Genomic DNA, 10,559 nt, shown 5'->3' with positions numbered 1-10,559 from the left:
GAGAAGTTCGAGATTTTCTCCGATCACAAGAGTCTCAAATATCTTTTTCTTAAAAGGATTTGAACTTGAGACAGCGCAGATGGGTTGAGTTCATGGAGGACTACGACTTTGAGTTGCACTATCATCCGGGAAAGGTCAATGTGGTGGCCGATGCATTAAATAGGAAGTCATAGAGTACTCTTGCTAGCATTTCCATCCACAGATGGAAGATGCTAAAAGAGCTTGCAGATTTTGGTTTACAATCATATGAGGATGTTTCACCGGCTATCTTGTTTACCTTGTGGCTTAACCGACTCTAGTTAGCAGCATTATTGAGGCACAGCAGGAGGATGGGGAGATGAAGTCCATCCATATTTAGATTTCAGGAGGCGAGAATGTAGAGGGTTGGACCTTGCATTCAGACAATGGTCTTAGGTATAGAGGGAAGATGTTTGTTCCCTTGTCTTGTCGTGACGTTGTTCTTCGGGATTTTCACCATTCTCGACTCACAGTTCATCTTGGTGGTACGAAGATGTATCACAATTTGCGAAGACAGTTTGGGTGGAAAGGCATGAAACAGGATGTTTCTCAGTTCGTGGCTAAATGCCTTACTTGTTAGCAAGTGAAGGCAGAGCATCAAAGATCGGCGGGTTTGTTACAACCACTACCAGTGGCAGAGTGGAAGTGGGAGCACATCACTATGGATTTCGTGACAGGACTTCCAAGATCCAAGGCAGGGAATGATGTCGTTTGGGTCATTGTTGACAGATTGACTAAGACAGCTCACTTTTTGCCTATGGCAGTGACAGATGACGCAAAGAGACTTAGTGGGTTATATGTGAGACAAATTGTTAGGCTTCACGAGATTCCAGTATCCACTGTTTCGGATAGGGATCTTAGATTCAAGTCTCACTTTTGGCAGAGTTTTCAAGAGGCTATTGATACGGGGCTTCATTTCAACATGGCATTCCATCCTCAAACTGACGGTCAGTCGGAGCGTACCATTCAGATATTGGAGGATATGGTACCGGCTTGCATTTTGGATTTTGGGGGTAGTTGGGAAGGCTACTTACCCTTGGTTGAGTTTGCCTACAACAATAGTTACTAGACCAGTAATGGCATGGCACCTTTTGAGGCGTTGTATGGCAAACCTTACAGATCTCCAGTTTGTTGGACCCAGGTAGGTGAAACAGTCACCTTGGGTCCCGATATTGTCCTTGAGACTACAAAGAAGATTAAGCTGATACGGCAGTAGTTGGCTATAGCTCAGAACAAGCAGAAGAGTTATGCTGACAGTAGGAGGAAATCCTTGTCTTTTGAGGTAGGGGACCACGTCTTTCTCAAAATTTCTCCACGGAAGAGACTTCTGAGATTTCGACAGACGGACAAGTTATCTCCTAGGTTTATTTAATCATTTTAGATTTTGGAGTGCGTTGGTGAAGTTACTAATTGTTTGGCGTTGTCGCCAGACCTGGATAAGGTTCACGCCATCTTTCATGTCTCTATGTTGAGAAAGTACGAGCCAGATCCATCACATGTTTTACGGTGGATAGATGTTATTGTTGATAAATACTTGACCTACGAGGAGGGTCGAGTCCAGATTCTTGATTCACGGGAGCAGGTCTTGCGGACTAAGACCATTCCAGTGGTTAAGGTCTTGTGGAGACATCACGGCATTGAGGAGGCTACCTGGAAGCTCGAACAGGAGGTTTGCTCTCGGTATCCCAGTTTGTTTTCTCTTTTAGGTACGACTTGATTTCGAGGATGCAATCCTTTTAAGGAGGGTAGGTTGTAATGACCTGGTCATTTTCCTTCCTTTCTTTTTTTTCGGTAATTTCCTTTTTCGTCTTTTTCCCTATTTCGTCTTTTTCCCGTTTATCGTTTTTCTTTGTATAACCTCACTTTTTGTGCTCGAATTTGATTCCGGCTTTGCATGCATCCATGATATTTGATATCCAAGATAATTGTATTTTTTTACTTTCGTAGGAAAAATATTCTAGTTGCTAACTTTTTCGTAATTGATGCATAGTTTCATGGAAACATTCTTGATTTTTGGGGTTTTAGTGTAATTATGCAAAGTAATTATTTTTCGTTTTAGGGACTATTTTGCAATTTTATTTGGAAGATATTTTGGAAAATAACCTTTCTGTAATTTTTGAAAAGTGTAACAAGTGTCACACTCTCATAGAGCCTTTTCTTGGCATTGGGGTGGAGTCACTTGGAAGCTTAATCTTGTGACATGTGGAAGGTGGAGATTCACCCACTTGTTGGCCTAGGATAGGTGCACTTGTTGGCTTAGATGGTTGACAAGTGTAGGAATAGGATTATGTCTTAAAAGGAGCCATGGATTGGTGACAAGTGTAGGCTACAAATTTAGTCTTGCATTAGTGTGTGTGTGAGAGGTAGTGTAAGAACACATGGTGAGTAGAGGAATACTAAATCCTCCACTCACCACATTCATTTCATCTTCCTCACTCCCATTACTCTCAAAACCCTAACCTAGCCACCATTGAAGAAAAGCTTGGCTTAGAGCTTATTACTTCATTCTGGCCTCCTTCCACTCACCTTAGACTTTAAACCTTGGGAAGTAAAAATTTCCTCTCACCCTCCTCTACAAAACCCTAATTTAGTTTCCCATTTTAAGCTTGGTTGCTTTGGATTATAGAGATTCAATTCTCTATTGAGGTAGGGGTGGTAGTATGTTTATGCTTTAAGTGTTTTATGTTCCTTTGGGGTTTAATATATATTGTGTACATACTTTTAGTATTGTAGTCTTGCATATTATAGGAAATCCTCACATTTGACTTTGGGTTTGTTGATTTTTAAGCATGTCTGATGTATATTTATCTTGTGTAGAATTATTAATTTTATATATAATTCTTATTGACTCGAATTGCTGTATTTTTTATGGTAATACACTATATTCTTGTTGATTACTATTGGTAATTATTTTAGAAGCCTATTAATACAATGTTATAATCTAGTATATAAAGTTTATTGTTGTGGTATGATTTAAATTGATACGTTAATGGTATTATATTGTACATTATATCATGATGAGGACTTGTCATTTGTTATGCCATTCTAGACTTGGAACCCTAAGACATGGTTTGTGTGGTTTTAAATTACTTGTGCATGGAAGGTGGTTTACATACCTTAATTGTTGTATATAACTTTTGAACTTAATTATGATTTTTGATTCTTTTGGGACATTGTTACAAATGACATGGCTAGAGTTTGGCTCTAGAGCGGGAGGTATGAGTTCTTCCCATTTATAGTGCGCACTAAGGTGGTATTCTCAGCGGGTTAGTGCCCGGAATAACCGTTTAGGTCTTGGTTTACTCAGGGATTTGATGTCCAAGTTTTTCACTATTTGATTTTGCATTCAATTCCAAGTTGACAATCAATGCTTAATTATGACTTGTAATTTTAGCTATTGGCGATTTGATGTTGCTAAGTATATTGATATAGATATTGTGTTGTGATAGAATCATTTAAGTTAACTTAAGATGATCCTTTAGAACACCTTGAACATAGATGTTAAGTGAAATAATTCCTTGTATTCGTTTATATTGATCTTACAATGATATTAAAACTTTAGGGTATACGCATATGCTTTTTCGTACGAGTAACTTGATTACTCACCCTAGTTGTTTGGGTTATTTTACAGGTAAGGAGACTATGTTCTTTGATGCTCATCATCCTTAGGGGGCCTATGAGCAAGTTGAAATATTTTTGTGCATTGGCATGCAAATGTTTAACATGCTTACTTTTGATGATATATTTTGTATACCATGGGTGTATGGTATTTTAGAAGTTAAGGTGGCTTCCTTGATGTGTAATATGCATCTAAGTACACTTGTCGATACTTATTTTGTATATATGACATGAGGCCAAGGGCCATTAACTTTAAAGTTCATAAGTACATTTTGAAAACTCAAGTATTGCCATTATAGCCTATTTTGTGAAAATTGGAGGTTTGGTATGTCAAATTTTTTAAATGGATTGTAATGAGACCGTAGGCCATTGTAGCGCATCTACTTTATCATTTTACGCTTGCGTGCATGTTCGTTTCAGCCTAGAAATGTATTTAGGATCAAATGCATACTTGGTGCAAAGTTGCATTTTTTTTTAGTTTTGCCCTTTTTCCGATTTAGGGGCATTCTGGGTAATTCACAGTGTATTTTTTTCATTTTCTTCTGTGTTTCCGGGTATAAAACTCAATTTTCGAGGGGGGGTTCTTCTTCGTATTTTTTCAGAAAATGTCATCTTGGCCTTCAAAAGCCCATTTTCTTTCGAAAAATCCTAGCTGTCTGCTTTTCGTTGATCTGTAGTACAGCTGTGCGGGTGGGCTTAATCTCTTAACCGGTTAGATGACTTGTGGCAGTGTTATGGTCATTCTGTTTTGTTTTCTAACCAATTAGGAATGTCTTGTAACCGGTTAGATGGTCTTGGGTTGACTCCTTTTAACCTTTTTATCCCTTTTTCTTCCGTTAGCCATATTTTCTTCATCCGGAATCTGAATCAAGTGATTCTTGAGTCTAAGTTTATTAATTTCTCGTTTTCTTTCCAATGATGTGCCCAGTACCGCCCACTTTCATTTTGGAAATGACCTTTTTGCCCCTAGGTTCATTCGTGTCCCTTTTTAAAATGTCGTTTCCGCATTCGTTTTCTTTGGGTTGCGTGACCTCATTGAGAGGTCACATTGGTGAGGCAAATAGCAAGCACTCTCAATGCAAGAGATAAGGGAAAAATGCCTATTAATGCCCCAACTAAGCAACAATGTGTTGTGGAAAGCCATTCCTCATTGGAAGGCCACACCATCGAATATGATAATGTGGTGACTACCTTGCGGAGTGGTAGAATTGTAGACAATCAAGTTGGAATGTCCAATAAATAGAGTGAACCGGTGCAACCTCAAGTTGTCACCTATCCCGTTTCACATCCCATTCCTCCTTCATTGCATGTACATGATCTTGTGAATGAGAAAGTCTTGAAAAATGTGTTTGAAAAAGAAGTTTTAAAAAATGATGTTGAAAAAGTTTTGTTGAAAAATGATTTGAAACATAATGATTTAAAAACTTCTTGTGTTGAAGAAAGTTCAAAAGAAAATTCTGAAAAAGTGTTTGAACCAAAAGTTCCATTTCTGGATGCCTTAAAAGGATCCATTTCAAAAGACAAGCAAAAGGCAAAAACCAATGAAATTATGGAAATGTTTAGGCAAGTGAAAGTTAATCTTCCACTATTGGATGCAATCAAGCAAATTCTGGCTTATGCCAAATTCTTGAAAGACTTGTGCACCCAAAAGCGGAAGAACAAGAGCCAAGCACCAAGAAAAGTGGTTTTGACCGAGGAAGTAAGCTCAATTTTGCAACATAACACTCTTCCAAAGTTTAAGGACCGCGGTTCACCTATTACATCATGCATTATTAACACCTTCTTCCATACTCGGTTTATGTCAAATTGGGCCTAGGTGAATTGAAACCGACGTCGGTAGTTTTGCAACTTGCCGACCGATCCATTAAGAAGCCTAGGGGGATAATTGAGGATGTTTTGATAAAGATTGACAAAATCTTCTTTCCCGTTGATTTCGTTGTTATTGACACGGAACCGGTCCCCAATCCTAAGAGCCAAATTCCCGTTATCCTTAGCCGTCCATTCTTGGCAACCGCTAATGCCAACATCAATTGTAAGATGGGGATAATGAAGATTTCATTTGGCCAAATAAAGGAAAAGTTGAATATCTTTAATCCCACGCCCAATCCATTTGACAAATATGAAGGAGAGGTTAATGTTGTAGGTAAATGTCATGATCTTCAATGTCAAGGAAATGAGCTTTTGTGTAAGACCAAAACTTCAAAGGAACCATCTTCAACCTTGCATTCTAAAAGTCTTGTTTCAAATTCTTGCTTTGAAAGGGCATGGAAGCCCAAAGGTTGTGATTGCATAGACAAGGGACTAAAGGTTTCTTTTGAGCTTAATCCAACAAGTTCTTCAAAGAACTATTTGTTGGGTGGAGTTCAAAGCATCTATCACCCCAACAAGGAGGGGATGCATTATAAGATCTTTGATCCAGGCTAAAAGAGCCCAACGTCTTGCTAGAGACGTTAAAAACTAGCAAAAGTTTTCGTAGGGTGTCAAAACCCTATTCCTCCCTCATTTCTATCTTTCATTTCATTTCGTGCGAAGTCTAGATACTTGTTTTTGGTTCATATGCATTGAAAGGAACTTTGGTGAGGATTGCATGAGCTTTCATGTCATTATTGACCATTCTGCATAGTTCGATCGATCTCAAACCTGAGTTCGATCGATTGAACTCCATTCTGCATCCAACACTTAGAAAAAATTTTGACCTGCAGAAACCTGCATCCAAATCACCTCTCTGTCCCATCGTTCGAACCAATTCTTAGATCGATCAAGAGACCTTCAATCGATCCAACTCCAAAGTTCGATCGATCTCATGATTTAACACTTAGAGAAATTTTGAGCCTGTATAAACCTGCATATTTCACCTCTCTGTCTCATCGATCGAAACATTCCAAGATCGATATAAAGTTCTTCGATCGATCCAACTTCCAAGTTTGATCGATCTTCAAGTTCCAACACTTGGCCAATTTTCTGAGCCAAAAACCTGCATATTTTTGCTCTCTGTCTGATCGATCGAACTCTTATTTCAATCGATCTCAATTCTCCATTTCATTATTTTGACTTTGTTTTGACTTTTCAAATTTAAAAAATTTAAAAATATTTTCATTTTTATCTTATTTTATTTTCATTTCATTTCATTTTATAATTCAAATAGTTTTCAAAAATTCAAAAATATTTTAATTTATTTAGTTTTTAATTATTATTGTTTATTTAATTTATTCAAAAAAAAAAAAAAAAAAACAAAAACAAAAATATTTTATTCTATTTTATTTTACTTTATTTTAGAATTTTTAATTTTAATTTTAATTCTAATTTCTAATTTTTAATTTTGCATTTTTCAAAAATTTCAAAAATCCAAAAATACTTTGAAGAGACTTCATCAAAAGTTCGATCGATCTCAGTTGAAGTTCGATCGATCGAACTCTGTCGAGAATGTTTTTAAAATAGACCTGGAAGGTCTCAAGATCGATCATTTAGATCAATCCAACCCTCCAAACCCTTACTCCCCTCATCGCCACCGCATCCACTCGCATCTTCCTTATCTCCGGCGAGATTTAAGCGCCAATCTCTCTCTCCCTTCTCGGATTCATCTTCACTCGTTCATATCTCCACTTCTCTCATCGATTTGGGTAAGATACGAGATCTCACTTATGATTTAAGCTTCAATATGATGATTAGATGCTTTATATGTTGCATTCTTGCTTTATACATGATTGAATCTCTATTTTTGAAGCTTCGAAGCATTGAGTTTCCATGTATATATATATGTGTATACGCTTCGTATATATATGTATGTGTTTGATCTATTTTGGGAGGATGGGCCATGATTGGGTGATGATATTTGTTGTTTTGTCGTGTTGATAGGCCCACGAACACGTCCGTGTGGGCCCCATGCTTCCAAAGTCACAGATCTGTGACTGTTTACATTCGTCGCATAGTTCAATCGATCGAACTTGTATCTCAGATCAATCTTGAGAGATCGATCGAGCTCATGTCTCAGATCGATCGAAGTTGTGAGATCGATCTCACTTATGTTCGATTGATCCAACTTTTGTGATCGATCTCACTTCTTTTTGTGATCGATCGAACTTCACATATCTTACACACATACTTTATTCATCATGTATTATGTTCATGCTGTCTCATATATACCCAATGCCTGTGATATTCCATATTGGATGCATTTCATACTTACATTATTTAGCATGTTTCCACTTGCATAGATTCATGTCATATCTGTTTTATCTATTTTTACTTAACATACATGTTTCTATATTGTGCTTAAAATTTCTTATTCTGGCACTAACTCCCATTGCAAGTTTTTCTTTTTCTTTTTGCAGGCCATAGTTAAGAGGAAGATCATTGCCAATAGGCAACACGGGCCCCACCAACACATTAGACCACGTACAGAGGAGCCAGTAGAGCCCTCTCATGCACAGGAGGAGCCAGCACAGGCTACCCTACCTCAGTCACCATCTCATGAGGCTGAGGATGACCATATACCATCCACCTCTACGGCTCATCCTGCATTTACACCATCACCATCTCCACTGCATACTGGAGCTGAGCTTTCACGTGTACCAGCTCAGCCAGCCCAGGAGCGTGATAGGCTGGCGCCTAGATATGCGCATATGACGGTCGACCATGAGTCAGTGTTCGACACGGCCTTCTTCTCTAAATCGGTGCTGACCCGATCAGCTTACCATGATATCATTTGGAGGGGCATAGCCGCTATTCTTGCCCCAGTCGCAGAGCCAGTCTACCCACAGCTGGTACGGTTGTTCTACCAGAACCTCCGACCATCCCCGCGTACCACAACAGAGCTGGTCACTTCTATAGATGGCCATCAGATCACCATCACAGTGGACTCGCTAGCCCGCTCTTGCCACTGCCTACACCGCTGTCCTCCAGAGCTTTAGGACATATATCCGAGGCTATACAGGCCTTCATATGCCGACATAGCGGTCTTTCTTACAAGTCACCATGCTGCTGGTGAGACCTTCACCACCCAGACATTTCTTCCAGATAACCTGTGGTTTACTAATTCTGTGCTCTTCCGAAACATTTACATGGCCGGGCACAAGATTCAGCGGAGGGGGGATTATCTAACAGCCCTCTACGCCTTCTACACTGGGCACTAGGTGTCCATTCCCGTGCTCATCTAGAGCGTGATGAGGAAGCTTTATGACGAATACATCAGCAAAGAGACGCCTGGATGGGCTAAGTCTCTTCCATTCAGCTACCTCATCACCCAGATTCTTATAGATTAGCGTTACCCTATTCATCCTCGGGAGCACCCCGAGAGAGGTTCGTGTCACTTTCTGATGAAAGTCTGGACTAAGAGCTACAACGCCATTATTACTAGACTGTAGGTACACGCAGTAGTGGCTACAGAGAAGGCACAGGCAGAGGCACAGGCAGCAGCAGAGGCAGCAGTAGTAGATCCCGCAGCGGACGACGCACCAGTCGATCCAGCTGCTGAGTATATAGATATTAACTTAGAGCGCCCTGCAGATGCCACAGAGCAGTACTCTCCAGCTGGGTTGCCCATTCACGACCAGAAGCAGACTCGGGAGTTTTCTTCTGATTTATCTATGCCTGAGGCTCCAGATCTGACCCCCGGCTTTGGAGTACGCCTGCAGACTCTTAAGGATGCTGTTGTTTCCATACGAGCTGATCTCACAGCTCACAGAGCTGATTTTGTTGCCTTCCGCACGGATGTCGCGACTATGTTCCGAGACTATCCAGAGATATCCACGGAGCCCGACCTGCCCGTCCTGCCTCATCCTCCTGAGTTCCCAGTTCCTTCTATCTCATGATCCCTCTCTACTATTGATACTTTATTTTTGTCACTGTACAGTACTATTATTTTTGCAGCCGGTCTGTCGGCTTTGATATTTCTGTTGTACCTGTACTTTATATGTTTTATATATATCTGTTTTTGCTATGGATGTCATATGATTATATTCTCATTTCTGTATGTTTGACTCCATTAGGTGCATCACAGTGACTTTAGTGAGAGAGTGCTTCCCGATTTTCAGGACCACCCTTATACCTCTCTCATTTCTTTATCTGTTTATCCCATTTACACTTGTATGTCCACTGTACACTACTTATCCCATTTTGTTATCTGATGAGTTTATCCAAGTGCCAATTTTCAGGACCACAGTTCATCCTAAGTTTGGGGGGGGCCATGCCACCCACTTCGGATACTTCAGTCCCGATCATTCTATGTCTTAGTTGCACTGGTATACTCTTTCCATTGTTTTCTTTGCACATTAAGGACATTGTGCCATTTAAGTTTGGGGGGAATGGTGCTTTACAGTGTTAGTTTTAAAATACAAAATTTTGAGCATGACTTATGTATTTGAGGGATATTTCTATGATTGGTCCATATCTAGCTATGATTTTGATCTTTTGAGGACTATATTGCTTAAAATTTAAAAATTGCTTGACTTGAGAGTCCAATACTCCTTGTGTGCCTTATGGATGCCATTTAGGAGTAAATTTTTTGAAAGATTGATATCTTGTTTGCACTTGTGGTCCATATCATCTTGATTTTGTGATTGTTTTGAGATTCATTCTAGGATTCTACACTAGCACAGGTGCACACTAGCATTCATTTGTGGGGTACATGCTTTGTTGACTATTGAATTGGTTATATCCCAATTGAGCTAGTAGCGTATGGAAAGCTTTCATTCTTGATAAAGGTGGATAACAACTCCTTTTCACTAAGTAGCCAGGATTCTAGCCTCATCAAGCACTAAACTTCTAGCGCCGAAAGGTGGAGGGCCCAAACTCTAGGTTAATAATTGTTTATTCAAATAAATAAATAAAAATAAAAATAAGTGAGGACTTCTCCCAAATGGTGAGAAGTGGGAAATGATTAGATGGAGGTTATCTTGATTTGTACCCTAGTTGATTTGAGCTTG

Source organism: Cornus florida, unplaced genomic scaffold (assembly GCF_030987335.1).
Source record: "Cornus florida cultivar Cherokee Brave unplaced genomic scaffold, ASM3098733v1 CherokeeBrave_3.0.0_Hap2_Chr11, whole genome shotgun sequence".
In the NCBI taxonomy this organism is placed as follows: Eukaryota; Viridiplantae; Streptophyta; class Magnoliopsida; order Cornales; family Cornaceae; genus Cornus; species Cornus florida.
Note: the sequence above shows the minus strand (reverse complement) of the source record.